General features: G+C 38.8%; 1 pseudogene; it reads left to right on the top strand.

Annotated features, from left to right (window-relative positions):
• The window catches only part of LOC137049411 (zinc finger protein 850-like), a 39,817-nt pseudogene extending 24,660 nt beyond the window's left edge, over window positions 1-15,157 (top strand).
• The last annotated feature ends 4,271 nt before the right edge of the window (window positions 15,158-19,428 follow it).

Genomic DNA, 19,428 nt, shown 5'->3' on the forward strand with positions numbered 1-19,428 from the left:
GAATCGAATCGTTACCTGGTGAATCGTAATCGAATCGAATCGTGAAGGCAGTGCCAATGCACACCCCTAATAAATTGTATATTGTAGGCTAATACTTTATATAAGTTGCAAAATTAAAATTAAAATGTATTACAGTAATAATTAGATGTGTTTAACATGTTCAAGCAATTCCAAAAATTATGCCACATCACCGCACTAGCCATTATTTTTAATGGAAAGGAGACATAGGTGTTATTCAAGCATTAATTAAATTAAATGCTTTTGAAATGAAAAACTTTGCCTTTAATAAACAAAATACATATTTGAAATAAAGACTGTTTGGAGTTGGGTGCTCCGTTCCCTGAATCCACAGCCTTTGTTGTTATTTTGAGTGTACACAAATAAAAGTAGACAGTTTATAATTATGTCTTGTACTTAGCCTATCTGTATGGCTAAAAAATGATGGTGTATTGGTGTGGGAGTTGTTTCCGCTGTCATAAAGAGAGGAAAAAATACAACCATACTGATATAGCACACAATAATCATAGGCAGCTTGTCTAAGATTATTTGAGAGTAAAATAATCTCTGTTGTAAACCACAGCTCACTTCAGCGCGACCACGCTCATGTTAAGGTGCCACCAACCCCTGGGCTGAAGGCCTCAGAAACCTGCTACCAACACCAATAAACAACACACTCTCTCTCTCTCTCTCTCTCTCTCTCTCTCTCTCTCTCTCTCTCTCTCTCTCTCTCTCTCTCTCTCTCTCTCTCTCTCTCTCTCTCTCTCTCTCACAAACACACACACACTAATTAAATACATATTTATTTTATTTGTATGAATTTGTCATTTTTCATATCAGACCCCCGTACCCAGCCAAACCCACGGCCGAAATCTCACTCTGAACTCAGTTCAAAACTTGAGAGCCCTGATTTTGTAATTGTAAGCCTTTCTTTAACCTTTTTCTGGAAGAGTTAAAATTGTATGCGTGTTTGATTTCTGACTCTTCCAATAAGAAAGCTGTAAAAACGATATTATTTTCCTGCTTACTGGCATGTAATGTTGTCATTAATAACATTTCATGTTATTATAATAAAAAATGTAAAAAACAAATAAAAATAAAAACAAAGAACTTCTACCATAAATTTAGTCTATCAGTTTTAAATAAATAAAAATGTAGGCGATTATTATTATTATTTAAATCATGTAAAATGTACGTGCATTTCATTATTTATCTAAAGAATACAGGGTTAATGAAGAATTTAGAATATGTGCCCCTATCGAATATCGAATGCGCCACAATCCAATCCAGCAGGTGGCGGTAATGCACCTTCAAGACATCCAATAATCAACCAAAGCAAGCGCAGCTGAACAGACTTCAATCGCGAAAAAGAGACACAGGACAACGACCGTGTTTTTTAGAGGTAAGTGGCCTACAAAAATATATTTATAAAATTCATCTCAATTTTAATTTAGTGTTTTTATTCATCTTTATGTTTTACAACTTGTGTTCTTCTCCTGAGCGTAATAGTCACATGAGCGCCCTCGTAAGTTACACAACCAACGGCCAGGATAATCTTAATACATTGAGTTTCAGTTTGTTTTTCACCATCATTTTTTTTTCTTAAGATTGGCATATACACTGTGAATTGCGTCCGAATGCTGACTCGTGCAACTCTTTTTTTTCCCTTTTTTTTTGTCGTGCGTCGTTTGTTGTGAGGTGTTCATCTATTTTATGAGATGTTTTTAGTATTTCGATGATTCATCTGTGCGTGCAACGAGTAAAATGTGCATTTGTGGAAACGGTGCTGCGCATGCATTCATTGACTTGTGAGTCGATCCTATTTGATTCATTTGGATTTTGAGACCATATAGGATCGACTCACAAGTCAATGAATGCGCGGCACGGATCCACAAACGTATCTTACTCGTTGCACACACAGATGAATCATTTTGAATCATCCTATATTCGTCCAGTGTATAAACGAGAGGCGATCGGAAGGTTAGATGAATTTCTGGCTTGTCAGTAATTGTGTTCGCCACTCGTGAGAGTATCTCACAGCTGAAGCAGAGCTAGAACTGATTGACCTGCTAGCGGTGTGGGGAAATACAATCAGCTCAGCTCTGCTTCAGCTGTACGATATCATCACGAGAGCAGATCACAATGACATCATTACAGTTTAATCTTTAACGCAGCAAGAAAAAAGAAAAGAGTGAGATCTTTAAGTTCTGTAGGCAGCTATATCAAACTACAGAAATTTTAGTAAACAGTTGTGCCTCCAGTTCGTGTTGTAAATGGAAAAAAAATCTCTTCCAAACCACCATGTAGCCTATACAGCTCCTCTTTTATTTTCTTAATTTAGCTATTTGGTCATTCATTTACTTGTTTCATTTTCACACTTTATTTATTTACTATTAAATACAATAATATTAGATAAAACACCGGATATAGTCACTTTGCTCTTTCATTCATTGTGTGTCTGCAGGTCCTTTGACATCTATACTAAAATGCATTAAATAGTCCTGAATTTAATGTTACCGTGTTTTAACTGGGATATCAAGATTTTGATAAAATTTCAAGTTTCACTTCATTTTGTAGTAGGCTATATTTGTAATGTATAATTAATCACATTTCCAAATATTTACTAACTTCTTATTGTTTTAGATGCTGTGAATGCTGATAAAAAGAGGCATCAGAATTTATCTTTGCTGGGACGGTGCAAAACTGGCTCCATTACAACCTGAAAGGCTTCGGGACATTGCTCATGGTGGAACCCCCTGAGTTTGGAGGATTTTATTCTTTCTTCTACCTTCTTTCTTTCAGTAGTACTGTGTCATTTCTGTATTTATTGGCAAGTTTACATTTGTATTTACTTCCATTTTGCAGATGCACGTTGTCGTGTTTTTCCGGGCTCTTCTCATTTGTGTTATAAATTCAGATGTAATTGTTTTAAGTCAATGTGAGATTTCCTGTTGTAACTGTGGGGGGATAAATAAAGACATTTGCATCTAAACTGAAGGATGGTGTTTACTTTGAGTGACTTTTTGATGCAAAATCATATCGACTGCAGCCACACATGGTCTCTGATTAAAATGAATAAAATAAAGAGACAAATTAACTGGCATAGAATCCTGCTGTACATAAAGCAAGATTGATCTATTTTTCATCGCTGAAATAACATTATTTCAGGGTGCAAACCTGATGAAAAATCAATGTTATATTTCAATATTGATTCAATGATATTTTGATTGATGCATTAACATTGATTCAACATTGATTCACTTAAATAAGTGGTTTAATTTTAGTTGAAAAACTATTGATTTTAAGCCCATCTTGATCTATTTTTCATCGTTGAAATAACATTATTTCAGGGTGCAAACCTGATGAAAAATCAATGATAAATCTCAACATTGATTCAATGATATTTTAGTTGATGCATTAACATTGATTCAACGCTGATTCACTGTTTGTCTGCTATCTGGGTGACTCATTAAGACTGATGCTGATAGCCTTGTACCTCTTTTTCAGCATTTAATCAACCTTTGCATCAGGCTTTCGATCTTTCCTACTGACTGGAAAAGAGCACAAATCACTCCAATTTTAAATCTGATGATTCTACTCGTTTCAAATTATAGACCTATCACAAAACTTCCAATAATGTCGAAGTTGCTTGAAAAAACTTTGCACAACCAGTTTATCTCTTATTTAGAAATGAATCATTTGCTTAGCGATTGTGAACACGGTTTCCGTGCTAAGCGATCTACCATGTCAGCATTATTTTTTACTGAAAAAATACGAACGCTCTTAATAAAGGTCATATCACTGGAGTTGTTTTTATTGACTTTCGTAAAGCCTTCGGCACAGTGAACCATCAGATTTTGCTTAATAAACTTCATTCATTTCATTTGTCTTCATCTGTGATAAAAATGCTTTATTCTTTTTTTGACAAACAGGTCGCAAGCTGTTAAAATTAATCATGTAACATCTCAATCTTTAGTCTGTGATATGGGTGTTCCTCAAGGCAGTATTCTTGGACCTCTATTTTTTCTTTTATACGTTAATGATTTCCCTCTAGTGTGTAAATACTCAGGATGCTAACTGTATGCTGATGATACTGTGAATTTTTGATTCTGACTCAAATCCTGACGTTTTAAATTTTAAATTGACATCTGATCTTCAGTGCTTACATGATTGATTGAAAAAGAACCATCTGACCATAAATGTAAAAAAAAAAAAAACTGAAAATATGTATTTTCATACACCTAGAAAAAGTTCACCTTTGCCAAACCAAGATCTTGTCATTACAAAGACTTGATACACATCTTACATATCCCGAGATCATATTTCTAATTTAACAAAAAAACTGAATCAGAAACTTTATGCATATAACAAGATTAGATCATATCTGTCTCTTTCTGTTTCTGAAACTTATTTACATGCAATTGTGCTCTCAAAAATGTCTTATTGTCTTCCAATCTGGTCTCTTACCACTAAGGAAAGTACTGAACCGATAGCACGATTATATAATCAAGCTTTTAAGATCCACAGTAATCCCATCATTGCATTGCATTTAAACTTTCAAATGCTCTGACTTTTCAACACTATATAAATAGTCATGCTATTAAATTTTATTTTCAAATTCCGAAGGCCACTTCTTCAACACTTCCTGCACTTCATCGGTCATACAATATGAGACCGGTACATCTCACTAGGTCAGTTTCACAGGCACTTATACCAGTCCCTCCATATAAAAATAACTATGGTAAGAAATCTTTTTTTATACATACACCAAAATCTGGAATGATATTCCACATCACATAAGAAAAATACCATCCATCATGTGTTTTAAAAAGTTCTACAAACAGTTTCTTCTAAACAGTTCTACTTGTACTCACTGATCATGTATTTATTGTCATGGTTTTGTTTGTATTGTTTTGAATTGTTGTTTTCATTCATTTGTATTTGTTTAGCCTGTATTTGTTTGCTAATGTTTTGAATGTTTTTATTTTTTATTTCTGTGTTGTAAAGAGAATTCAACATAAAATGGTGATAAATAGATCCCTATCTGCCTGACTCATACTGATAAATTCAGGTACCGCTATCTGAGATGGAAGAGATGGAGCAGGTTCGCAATGTCTCCTAGACCTTCCAAGACGGGCTCCTGTAGGGGACGTTAGATTTTCCCCGCAGGGCCTCCCCTTTCTCGAGTCCTCTTCACTGTCTGCAATCAGGTGATAATGTGCAATCAGCCGGACATACAGTGCTCAGAGCTCATTCAGTAAATGCACAGCTAAACAGATGTGTTTTGAGTCTGGATTTGAATGTGGCTACTGTTGGAGCACATCTGATCTGTTCAGGAAGCTGGTTCCAACTACGGCTGGGATAATAGCTAAAGGCAGACTCTCCTTGCTTTGAGTGAACTCTTGGTATTTCTAACTGACTTGATCCTGCTGATCTGAGTGATCTGTTGGGTTTGTATTTAATCAACATATCTGCAATGTATAGAGGTTCTAGGTCATTGAGTGATTTATAATCAAGTACTTTAAAATCGATCCTAGATATAACTGGAAGCCAGTGTAAAGATCTGAGGACTGGGGCAGAGTATTGTTCAAAATCTTTCGATCCAGTGCCAATTTCAATACCTCAGTTTCGATACCGGTTCCTAATGATTTTTTGATACCATATGTTTTGAAATCATGTCATAAAACATAATTTTATTTTTCACCTTAATTAAAACAAATTATGGTAACACTTCTCACTCAGGTTAACATTGTTAATAAAACTGGTTGTGCTTTTTGGATAGGGGTGCGCCAGCAGACACTCAGGATTGGTATCAATCCTAACTTGGCCAAAATTAACAAAAAAAGAGACCCTTTTGCCACAACATGAACAGACAATAAATAAATAAATGAACAAATTACATTGTGTACATGCTATTATTGAACCAACTTAATTGCAAAGGAATGTAAAAAAAAAAAAAAAACGTTTTAGTGCAAAATCAAACTGCATTTGTGATTAAACACTCAGTAGCTTTTCCTCAAAAAGATCCACATGTCGGCTTTTTCTGGTAACAGACAGGCCAGCTCCTGTCTAATGGTGTCCCCAGCAGTGGAAAATGTACACTCTGAGGGCGTCGATAAGGCTTGTACACAGAGGTACCTGTTGGATAAGTGTGTCTGTGTAGTGCAGTGGTGTGTATTAGTAGTTTTGGTGTATTCTCGCGGTGTGTGTGTGGCGGAGTTAGCATTTGTTTGATCATTGCCACGTTTGTGAGGGAACGTGTTTGTTGGGGGCGTTCACAGCTGCTTTCAATCACGATACTCAGGTGAGTATAAATAGCGTGATAGTCCGCGGAAGCGGCAGCCCTTGTGTGAAGACCGAATGTAAAGACTTCAACTCTTCCCTGTGCAACTTCTTCCAAGCAAGGACCCCGACAAGGCACTTGAGTATAATTTTTCCTTTTCATTTTTGTGTTCAGTTTTCTTATTTCTATCTGGCCTGTTCTCTGATCTGTATTCACCATGTGCTTTCAAATCTCTACTATTACTACTAGCACTCGTAAATCATGCTCTGTACGGGCAAGACGCCGCAATCCTAATAATTTGCGCAGTCTACATAAATCCTCTGCTACTTTACCCTCTATTCCAATTGGTCTCTGGAATTGCCAGTCTGCTGTAAACAAAGCAGACTTTATTTCATCTATTGGGACTCATTCTCAGCTCAGCCTCATGACCCTAACTGAGACCTGGATCAAACCTGAGGACACTGCCACTCCTGCAGCCCTCTCAACTAATTTGACTTTTTCACACACCCCTCGACCAATTGGGAAGGGTGGGGGTACTGGTTTGCTTATCTCAAATTGGAAATTGGAAATTTGATCCCTTACCATCTCTATCGGCCAGTTCATTTGAATCACACTCAATCACTATTACTCACCCTGTTAAAATCCATGTGGTAGTGGTCTATCGTTCTCCAGGTCACCTCTGTAACTTTGTGGAGGAGTTGGATGTGTTACTTTCTAGCTTCCCTGAGGATGGCACTCCACTGATTCTGCTTGGTGACTTCAACATCCATCTTGATAAACACCTTGCCACAGACTTCACCACTCTACTGACTTCATTTGACCTTAAGTTAGTATCTACTATGGCTACTCACAAATCAGGTAACCAATTAGACCTTGTCTACACACGCAACTGCTCCACGGACAACACTTTACTCTATTACTCACCTCAGACCACTTTCTCATCACTCTTGCCCTCATACTGACTCCTGACACAACACACTCCTACATAGATTAGCTTTCGGCGTAATCCACGCTCACTCTCCCCCTTTCGCCTATCCACTATGGTTTCATCTTCACTCCCTCCACCTGCTCAGTTCTCAGCACTGGACACTAACAGTGCTACTGGCACTCTTTGCTCCACTCTAACATCCTCCTTAGACAGTTTTTGCCCCCTTTCATCCAGACCAGCCAGCCCAACCCCATCTGCCCCCTGGCTGTCTGATGTTCTCCGTGAACATCGCTCTGGACTCAGGGCGGCAGAGAGGAAATGGCGGAAATCTAAAAACTATACTGACCTTACCTTGTATCAGTCTCTTCTCTCTTCTTTGTCTACAAATGTCTCCACTGCTAAAACAACATATTACCACAACAAAATCAACAATTGCTCTGACTCTCGCATACTCTTCAAAACCCACTCACCTCCTTCAGGCCATTTCTTCTGTAATCACTCCTGCACTAACTCACATTGTCAACACTTCTCTCCACACAGGAACCTTTCCCACAGCTTTTAAGCAGGCTGGGGTAACCCCACTGCTTAAGAAACCCTCTCTGAATCCATCACTTTTAGAAAACTACAGACCGGTATCCCTTCTGCCTTTCATTGCAAAGACACATGAGCGAGTTGTGTTCAATCAACTCTCTATGTTTCTTGAACAGAACAACCTCCTGGACAACAACCAATCCGGCTTCAAAAGCGGCCACTTGACTGAAGGGGGAAAGCAGTGCTACATTTTATCATGTAAACATGTGGCTTTTCATGAAAATTCTATAATCCAAGATTCACTTTATGACATCATAATATGCAAATTAGATGGGAAAATGTAAACCCTACACAAACTTTGGGTAATCCTTAATATTTCTCTAATTTACATAAAATGTCTATCTTTTATCACGTTTAAGATATAGCCTGTTAAAATTCAAAATCGAACGTTTTAGGAAAAAAAACTCTGGTGCCTAAAGGGTTAACTATCCATTTAAATTTTGTTTGTTTGTCAAAAAAAAAAAAAAAAAAAAAAAGCTCCTCCTAATCAGCTCCTTCTCTACTCTGTCCCACACTGCATCTATGGCTGCCAATCTTGACTTAAATCTTGGGTCTAAGGCCGTGCTTTCCTCCAAAAACTGCTGAATGCACTCCTACTGCAAGACAAGAACATAGCATAGAAGTTAGGTTTCTATGTATACCTTATGAAAACAATTGACAAATAAATATTATTACGAGGTATAATGGTATCTTTTTTAACCATTTTTGTAACCTTTTTTGAACCACTTGGTATCTTTTTGAAAGAGCATCCCAGATTTTTTCTTTGATCTTCTTCTTCTTTCAGCTTTCCCCTTCAGGGTTGGCCACAGCGAATCATCTGCCTCCATCCAGTCCTATCCTCTGTATCCTCTTCTCTCAGACCGACTATCTACATGTCCCTTCACTACATCCAGAAAAGACACATGGCTGTATTAGATCAAAAGGGTGCTTCTACTAAATAATGAGCAAAGAGTCTGAATACTTGGACCATGTGATATTTCAGGTTTTCTTTTTTAATAAATCTGCAAAAATGTCAACAATTCTTTGTTTTTCTGTCAATGTGGGGTTGTTGTGTGTACATTAATGAGAAAAAAGTTAACTTAAATGATTTTAGCAAATGGCTGCAATGTAAACAGAGTGAAAAATGTAAAGAGGTCTAAATACTTTCTGTACCCAGGGAGGATGATGGGAAAGGTAGTGGTGACATGGTGGTTCTGTAACAGAACTCTCCCCTCCCTGTAGGTGCCATATATAGAGCAACTGTGGCAGGAGAGAGGGGCTCAGGTGAAGGGTAGACAGATGACACAGGGCGACACCGGAACCAGGGCAGAGCTGATGGAGGGAAGACTCGTGGAGGAGACAGGACCGATGACCTCAGGGGGCCGACTAACAGATAGCGGAGCAAGTGCCAGTGGGAGCCAGGGTCTTGCCGCAGAGCTGACGAGCAGACACTGAAGATCTGGCAATGCCCAAGGCTCTGGCGACTGAGGTGCTGACAGGGACCCATAAAGCCACGGTGGAGCTGGAGCGACTGAGGCCCAGGATGGTGGCAGAGAAATGATGACTCAAGGCGAGGGCGGGTTGATGAACGATCAAGGCGAAATTGGAGGGAGCCCGGCGTAGCTGTTGGACTGCTGAGCCACGGTGGTGCTGAGGGAGGTAAGAGCCATGATAGCGCCAATGGCTCAACGGGCTGAGATGGAGTCCTGGTTGTGAAGGCCGGAGGCAGCAATAATGGATCCACTAGTCCAAAAGTAGCTGTAGACTGGCAGACCCACGGCGACCACCCCACTCCGAAGGTAAGCAGAGGGGCTGGCAGACAGAGATGGAAGAAGGGCTGAAACTGGGTGAGGGAGGTTGGGTGGGAGTCTGAAACTGCTTTACATTCCTGATGGATGACTGGTGACATGGTTGAGAGTTCTTTCCCTTGGACTGAACCACAAAGAATGTACCTCTTCAAAGAGCATGAGGTGGCATTGGCTGGTAATTGTCTGACGTGTGGATCATCTAAACTGCTCCAAAAAATAATCATCTTGAGGGTCACATTGTTCCAGGGCACCTGGTCTGCAAGTTCGAGGAACTTCTTGATATATTCATCAATGGGGCGGTGGTCTTGGGAGATGGAGAGAAGCAGATTGGCTTGGCCCTGTGGGATAAGGAACATGTCCATCGTACTGCAGTCTGTTATGGGTCCCGTTTTCTGTTACAGAAGCACACTCGGTGACAGAAAGAATGCAGTGCAAGGGTGATTTATTGATAAATTAAATAAATCAAATGAATTCAGGTAAGTAATGAGAATCTCTTGCAAACGGTTGGAGTAAGGAAGGGAATAAGCAGTCCAATCTTAAGAATCTTACAATCACAAGAGAGCGTGGAAGGAGAGGGATGAGTCAATAAGCACAAACCTTGTCGCAACTATCTGGAACATTCAGCAAGTCTGGAGAAGGGAGATCGCTGGAGGTAAAATTAGTTTGCAGTTTGGTCACTTGGAACATCGTCTGGAGAGTACGGTCAGGGGCGTCTGCTAGCTAGCGGATAACTAGTTAGTTCACTAATGAGGTCTACATCTACCTCATACAGATGCAGCCTCGTCCTCACCCACTCTTCCCCAGGACCCCCCCCCCCCCCCCCAACTCTTCTCCCAGTTAAAGGAGGTAACTTAATCAGCATGTCACTGAGATTCTGCCTGTTTGTGAAAACCAGACTAAGTCTTAAATCTAAATAATTGTGAGATAAAGAGGATCACAGTTTAATTTCAAGCATTCATTTCACTAGACTATGATTTCAATCTCTGATATGGCCTAATTATGTCAATATTAAAAATATAAATGTTATATATTTTACAGAATGTTTATATATATATAAACAACATTCTGTAAAAATAACACTTATATCTTTAATATTAGCCAGCACACACACATTTTTTTGTGACATTTTTTTAACATTGTATGCTGTAAACGTGCATAGGTTGGACAACTGTTAAGCTAATCGTCACACTTAGCTGAATCTACTTTTTGTAGTAAGATCATGATTGAGAAATGTTGGATACTGCTGGAAATGCTGGTGTTACAAAAGTAGTCTTTATTATTTTAGTCTTTTTTGTTTTCTATTAATATAACATTATAAAGTATATTAAGTACTAATTAAGTAATTAAGTAGTCAAATTCATTTCATATCAGCAGAATAGTGTTGTACAGAAACTCTATGTCCACGTAGAAAAGGTTTTGAATTAATTGTAGATCTTTGGATATTCCAGAGCCAGGATGTTCCTCAGGCCAGTCTGTCAGAGAGGACACAGAAAGAGATTTTAAGACAGCAGATGAGGCTCAGGAGTGTATCAGTAACAGCAGCACAGATGAGGAGGAGGAAGCAGTCAGGAGTTTACAGTACAAGGGACAGAGTGAGGTTAAGATTGACACTTTGGATACTGAGCAACATGACCTGCTGTCAGTTGACCTGGTTTGTGGCCTAAAAAAATAAGTGACAAAGACAGAGCAGCTATCGTTGGTAAACTGGCACAAAGAGAAGAAAGAGAAATGCCTAATGATTCACAGGGAAAGCCATTTCCAGACTACTTGAAATACAGTAAGGCAGCAAATGGTAGAGAAACGATGAAAAGGGATTGGTTAATTTATAGAGAGAGTGCAGAGGCACAGTTTTGCATCCCATGTGTTATTTTTTCTCTTGGGCAGAAACGACCTTCTCATAGTCTTCTAAATAGTGACCAGGGCTACAAGATGTGTGATGTTAAATGGCGTCGTATGTATGATAAACTACCAAACCATGAAAATAACAGGGCTCACAGGGACTACTATTTAAATAGGAAAACCTGCAATATTCTGTAAAAGCTGCAAGTGGCATCAACATTCAGATGCAGAGAGAGTTACAGTCTGAAATTGAGAGCAATAAAGCTCTCTTGCAGAGGCTCCTTGCTGTAACTCTGCACTTGGCGTCAAGGAATTAACCTTTCAGAGGTAAAACTACAGACATAGATGATGTCCATAACAGAAATTTCTTAGGCACTCTAGAGCTGTTGTCTCTTTATGATCCACTGTTGAAAGACCACTTAGAGAAAGTCAAGGAATCCAAAAAAGAAAGCAGGTTAACCCATTATTTGAGCCCAAACATTCAAAATGAGTTCATTGAATTGTGTTGCAAAAGAGTACAGAAAACAGTCTTGAAGGAAAGGGAGGATACCATATATTATGGGATCATTTGTGATGCTACACCTGACATTTCCCACACTGAGCAGAATGTTGTGCTCATGCGATATGTGCATTACAATAAAAATGTGGATGAATGAGAGATTACTGAAAGATTCCTTGAATTCAAGGATTTCTACAAGAAAACAGGAAGTGAAATAGCAGAGATGATAGAGAGTGTCCTTGTGGATCGAGGGATAGGCATCAGTGATTGCAGGGGGCAAGGGTATGATAAAGGGGCAAATATATCAGGGAAGATCAAGGGAGTCCAGGCCCAAATATTACAAAAAAATAATCTTGCCACATTTTCACCTTGTGCCTCCCATACATTGAATCTAGTCAGTGTGCATGCTGCAAGGTCAAGCCCTGAAGTGTCTAAATTTTTTGGTTTCATCAACCGCTTGTACAGTTTTGTAAGTGCCAGTCCACAGCGATGGGCTATTTACAAAGACATTGTAGGCTGCTCTGTACATAGCTTATCTGACACTCGCTGGAGTGCTTGAATTGATGCTGTCAAGCCTGTGGCAAAACACTTGCCGGATGTCATAGAGGCCCTGAGTACCATACTGAGCACATGCAGTCTTTCATATGAGGCTAGGGCAGAAGCTTTTGGACTCAGAAAGTACTTTACCTCATTTGATGCTATTGTGCTTTTAACTATTTGGGTAAAAGTTTTGCAATGCATTGATGACCAATTCTCCAGTCAGGGAAAATATCCATTGAGGCAGAGGCAGCTAATGTAAGGGATCTTAAAAATGAGATGCAAAATCCCAGGGAGAGTTGGGATGCTCTCTTCTCAGAGGCATCTTTGATTTCCAGTCAGATGGGGGTACCACCTAAATTTATTAAGGAACTAGGTTGTGAGAGGAAGAGAAAGAGATAACATGACGAGATCCCTGGCTCTGAAGAAGGACAGTGTTGACAAAGTGTTTGGCAACACTGTTTTTTTCTCTGCCATGGATCTCATTATCTGTGGTTTGGACATGCGCTTCCAAACAACTGCAGGTATTGTAGAGGAATTTGCTGCCATAATAAAACTGGGGCAGTTGAGTGACAGTGATATTGCAACTGTGTATCAGCCACTCATAATTAAGTATACTAGGGACCTCACACCACAGTTTGAGGCTGAAATCAGGCATCTCAATGCAGTATTTTTAGCCACTTTCCCCTCTGATTGTTCTCCTCTTGCTCTCCTTAATGCAACTCCAGAGCAGTTTTGGAGAGGTGTGCTTTGCCCTTAGGATCTTTTGCACTCTTCCTGTCATTGTTGCTGGTGGAGAGAGGGTATTTAGTAAGCTTAAATTGATAAAGAACTACTTGAGGTCAACCATGGCTCAGGAGAGGTTGAAAAACCTTGCCATACTGTCCATTGAAAGCAAGTTGGCTTTAAAACTGTATTTTATTGAGGATTTTGCCAGCAAGAAGGCCAGGCGTTTGGCTTTTGGCATTTAAGTCGCTTTTGGCATTAAGTCACAAATGGCCATATGCTAATCGCCGAATTAACCCTTTAAATGTTTTAATGTCTTGATGTCTGTTGTTTTGTGCCATTTAACTGGGGTTAACTTGTTTTTGTCTCTTTTAGGTCTGATGGCTCTGAAAGTGGAGAGTCAAGAACTAAATGTAATGGAAGAGAAAGATATGTATGGGCGACATAATGATTTCATAACTGGAGAACAATCTTTTAGTTGCTCACAGACTGATAAGATTTTCTTACAAAAAAACAATCAAAAGCCAGGAAAGAGTTTAATTGGAAAACATCAACTTAAAGTCCCCATGAAAGTTCACACTGGAGAGAAGCCTTACACCTGCCAACAGTGTGGAAAGAGTTTCACTCAAACAGAGCATCTTAAAGTCCACATGAGAGTTCACACTGGAGAGAAGCCTTACACCTGCCAACAGTGCGGAAAGAGTTTTACTTATAAAGGAAGCTTTGGGCAACATATGAGAGTTCACACTGGAGAGAAGCCTTATACCTGCCAACAGTGCGGAAAGAGTTTTACTTATAAAGGAAGCGTTGAGCAACACATGAGAATTCACACAGGAGAGAAGCCTTACACCTGCCAGCAGTGTGGAAAGAGTTTCACTCAAAGAGGGCATCTTAAAGCCCACATGAGAGTTCACACTGGAGAGAAGCCTTTCACCTGCCAGCAGTGTGGAAAGAGTTTCACTTATAAAGAAAGCTTTGGGAAACACATGAGAATTCACACTGGAGAGAAGCCTTACACCTGCCAACAGTGTGGAAAGAGTTTCACTCAAACAGAGCATCTTAAAGCCCACATGAGAGTTCACACTGGAGAGAAGCCGTTCACCTGCCAACAGTGTGGAAAGAGTTACACTGACAAAGGGAGTCTCAGAGTCCACTTGAGAATTCATACTGGAGTGAAGCCTTTCACCTGCCAACAGTGTGGAAAGAGTTTCAATCATAAAGTACATTTTGAGGAACACATGAGAATTCACTCAGGAGAGAAGCCGTACACCTGCCTCCAGTGTGGGAAGAGTTTTACTCGAAAAGGAAACCTTGAGGAACACATGAAAATTCACACTGGAGAGAACGCTTACACCTGCCAACAGTGTGGAAAGAATTTGACTCGAAAAGAGCATCTTAAAGCCCACATGAGAGTTCACACTGGAGATAAGTCTTAGACCTGCCTACAGTGTGGAAAGAGTTTCACTAATAAAGGAAGCTTTGAGCAACAAATTAAAACTCACACTGGAGAAAATACTTACACCTGCCTACAGTGTGGAAAGAGTTTCACTCGAAAAGGAAAACCTGAGGAACACATGAGACTTCACATTGGAGAGAAGCCTTAAACCTGCCAAGAGTGTGGAAAGAGTTTCACTCGAAAAGGAAGACTTGAAGAACACATGAATATTCCCACTGGAGAGAAGCCTTCTTCTGTCCAAGAAATGGACAGCACCTAAATTAAATGTATGAGTGTCACAGCAAAGGGTCTGAATACTTAGGACCATATTACAGTTTTTCTTTTTTTAAATAAATCTGTCAATATGGGGTGTTGTGTAATTATTAAAATTATTAATTATTAATATTAATTAATATTAATTATTAAAATTAATGAGATAATTAACTTAAATTATTTTAGCAAATGGCTGCAATATAAAAGAGTGAAAAGTTTAAGGGGGTCTGAATCCTTTCGGTACCCATTGTATATAATGTTGGCAGGGAAAGAGTTAATATATGGTTCAGGCAATATGTGAATATGTACTATGATTATCATCACTGTAATAAAATGAAATATGACAAACAACCCTCTTCTTGTTAATGTCAGTTTAAATTATCAATAATAACCATTATAAAAGTACAAGTAAAGGGAATAGGAAGCTATCTGATAAAAAATCGTTTTGGATAAAAGTGTCTGCTAAATGATTAAATGTAAAATAAAGCAAGCAATTCAGTCAAATGTACAAAGGCAGCGCTCTAGTAGCTACAATGGTTAAGTAAAATAGCCTAAATATATACAATTATTGCCCTCAGCCAGAATGATTTGCCCAGGAACAAATGATAGATTCATGAAACCAAATATCACCCGACTAGCCAAGGAAAGGCTGTTCTCAGTGAAGTACATGTGCGCTGGATTAGATGACATTTTACTTTAGATCAATGTTTGTATTTCTGAGGCTCTGAAGCATGCCTGCAGCTGTCACTTGTAGGTGGTCAGATCCAGATCCACGTTTGGGCACTTCTTCTGGGGCGATAGCAAGTTCTGCCCTTTTATCCTGCTCTGGCTTGCCCATTGCGACGGATGGTGCCGCTCGGTCTGCGGGGGGCTCACGTGACTTCTCCGTGGTCCCTGGTGGTGAAACAGGCTCTGGGTCTGGTAGTGCTCTGGATCGGGGTGCATTTTGATTTGCATACTTGTGGGTAACAGGGATGACATTACATTATGTGTCACCTAAGCAACACTGTTTTTAAAGTTTCTCTGAGTAAAACATAGACATTTTTAAATATCATCCTGCATGTATTATTGAGCTAATGCCTATATTGTGGGTGGTATATAAGGATCAGTTACAGGTCCTTCTCAAAAAATTAGCATATTGTGATAAAGTTCATTATTTTCCATAATCTAATGATAAAAATTAAACTTTCATATATTTTAGATTCATTGCACACCAACTGAAATATTTCAGGTCTTTTATTGTTTTAATACTGATGATTGTGGCACACAGCTCATGAAAACCCAAAATTCCTATCTCAAAAAATTAGCATATCATGAAAAGGTTCTCTAAACAAGCTATTAACCTGATCATCTGAATCAACTAATTAACTCTAAACACCTGCAAATATTCCTGAGGCTTTTAAAAACTCCCAGCCTGGTTCATTACTCAAAACCGCAATCATGGGTAAGACTGCCGACCTGACTGCTGTCCAGAAGGCCATCATTGACACCCTCAAGCGAGAGGGTAAGACACAGAAAGACATTTCTAAACGAATAGGCTGTTCCCAGAGTGCTGTATCAAGGCACCTCAGTGGGAAGTCTGTGGGAAGGAAAAAGTGTGGCAAAAAACGCTGCACAACGAGAAGAGGAGAGCAGACCCTGAGGAAGATTGTGGAGAAGGACCGATTCCAGACCTCGGGGGACTTGCGGAAGCAGTGGACTGAGTCTGGAGTAGAAACATCCAGAGCCACCGTGCACAGGCGTGAGCAGGAAATGGGCTACAGGTGCCGCATTCCCCAGGTCAAGACACTTTTGAACCAGAAACAGCGGCAGAAGCGCCTGACCTGGGCTGCAGAGAAGACTGTTGTTCAAATTTTGCATGTCATTCGGAAATCAAGGTGCCAGAGTCTGGAGGAAGACTGGGGAGAAGGAAATGCCAAAAGGCCTGAAGTCCAGTGTCAAGTACCCACAGTCAGTGATGGTCTGGGGTGCCATGTCAGCTGCTGGTGTTGGTCCACTGTGTTTTATCAAGGGCAGGGTCAATGCAGCTCGCTATCAGGAGATTTTGGAGCACTTCATGCTTCCATCTGCTGAAAAGCTTTATGGAGATGAAGATTTGGTTTTTCAGCACGACCTGGCACCTGCTCACAGTCCCAAAACCACTGGTAAATGGTTTACTGACCATGGTATTACTGTGCTCAATTGGCCTGCCAACTCTCCTGACCTGAACCTCATAGAGAATCTGTGGGATATTGTGAAGAGAAAGTTGAGAGACGTGAGACCCAACACTCTGGATGAGCTTAAGGCCGCTATCGAAGCATCCTGGGCCTCCAGAACACCTCAGCAGCGCCACAGGCTGATCGCCTCCATGCCACGCCGCATTGAAGCAGTCATTTCTGCTAAAGGATTCCCCACCAAGTATTGAGTGCATAACTGAACATAATTATTTGAAGGTTGACTTTTTTGTATTAAAATAACAGTAATTATATATATATATATATATATATATATATATAGGATATTTTTATTTGAAACTAAACTGTTATTTCTTTCGTAAATGAATAAGCCGTTTGAATGAACGGTTGAATCAGTGACTCGCTCAATAAAAGTGAATTGCTGCTGTCTAGTGGCGGTTTTAAATAACAGACTTGGTCGGGATCACTGTGAACGCCCAACAAAACGGCATATCTTTTTGTAATGATTACGAAGTCTTTCCAAATCTGTTTCTTTGTTCTGCACAACGGAAGAATTTTGGAACAAATGTTTGTAACCAAGCAGATCTCGCCCTCCATTGACTAAAATGGTACTATTTTTTTCCTGTACTATGGTAGTCAAAATGTTAGATATCTTTGAAATGTAATGTGCTTCACTAATACAACTTTGCCAAGTACGTGCAAAAAAATATTGGCGTGTGATCATCCTCTAAAATTAGTACATTTCTGGTCCTATGATTGACAAATATAAGATAAAACAAAATTATCCAAAATTTGAAACAATCCAACTGAAAAGAGGACTAAAATACAGCTCAAATATGTTAAAACTATAACATAGTTCACATTAAAACTATTGTATATGGGTGTTTCTGCAACTATGGGCACTTTTAACTATCCCAATTTTTAAAAAATCAACCTTTTTGAATTTACATTTTAACAATCATGGTCTGTAATACATATAACAATGTACACAAAATGTAATGTAGTCGTTAAGATTTTAATCTGGAACATGTTTATTTTTTATGTTTTTTGGGTCATCTTCTTAAAAAGTGTCCTTACCGCAACGTTACAATAACGTTCATTTCATACATTTTCCTTTATTTGTTTCTATAAAAAAATAAACGCTTGTGTCTGTAACAAGGAAGACAAAAATATCAAAACATGAGGAAGATAAATAGTCTTAAAATAAAAAAATCATAGCCTGAGATGGCACAATACATTTTCTTGTAATTTTAAGCTGTCTTCATTTCATTGATATTTTTTAAAACATAGATTTAACTTATTCAAATTTAAATTTTTCAAAGTTGAAAAGGCACCGATTTCGTGGAATGACCCCAATATATAATGAAGAATTAAACTGATGTGTGTTTTATTGTTTGTATGTGAATGTCTACACTCATCTGTGACTTGAGCGTGAGTTAAGGACTTTTATTTTGTAGTGGAGATGTGACGTCATAAGGCTGCGCCGCGCTCCTGCATCTGTTGTGATTCTGCTGAAGAAAGGTTTGTGTTTTAAGCGTTTAAAGTGTTTAAATCAATAAAAACTGTTCGGTCAATGTTATAGTTTCAACAAGAACAGTTAAATGAATGTTTGGTTATTGAACTTTACATTATAATGCGTTTAACATTAATGAACTTTATTTTTCATTCACACATGTGTAACAGAAAAGATGCGTCTCATTTCTCTCTATATATCATGAATCAGTTTATCATAAACATGGAGAGTAAATTATTACATGTAAATACAATATATGCATTAAATTCACTATCATCCACAAATAATAAAACATTTATCAAACACAAAGAATTGGTATCAAAGCAGTATAGTGCCAAATCACGGACACAGTAGCACTCCTAGAGATAATAATAGCAGAAACATTAAACATTATATAATTTACACATGACTGCTTAGTTTGATCAGCTTTTAGCCATTCCTTTAGTGTCTGTTTAAATGTTGAGTAATTTGTACTATCCGTTAATTGAGTTAGTAGAGTATTCCAGTAATGAATGGCTTTAACTGAAAAGACTGATCACCCAAATGTTGTCCATCTAAACTGTTCAACACAGTCTCCTCTAGTAATTGCTCTCGTTGTTCGACATTATTTTCTTTCTGCATTATAAACTGGCATAAAGGGGGCTGTGCAAACACATTTAAAATCTTAAAAAATCAAGTGAGCATTAACTAAATGTTTAGTACTATCAAAACTCAATAGGTTATGTATTTGAACAGTATTGTAATGATGGTAATTATTAGAAATATTTTGAGTGTCTGTTTGTAAAGAGAGTCGATTGATTTTAAAGTTGTTGTGTTTGCTTGTGACCAGATAGTAAAGCATGAGCA

Source organism: Pseudorasbora parva, chromosome 20 (genome assembly GCF_024679245.1).
Source record: "Pseudorasbora parva isolate DD20220531a chromosome 20, ASM2467924v1, whole genome shotgun sequence".
Taxonomy (NCBI): domain Eukaryota; kingdom Metazoa; phylum Chordata; class Actinopteri; order Cypriniformes; family Gobionidae; genus Pseudorasbora; species Pseudorasbora parva.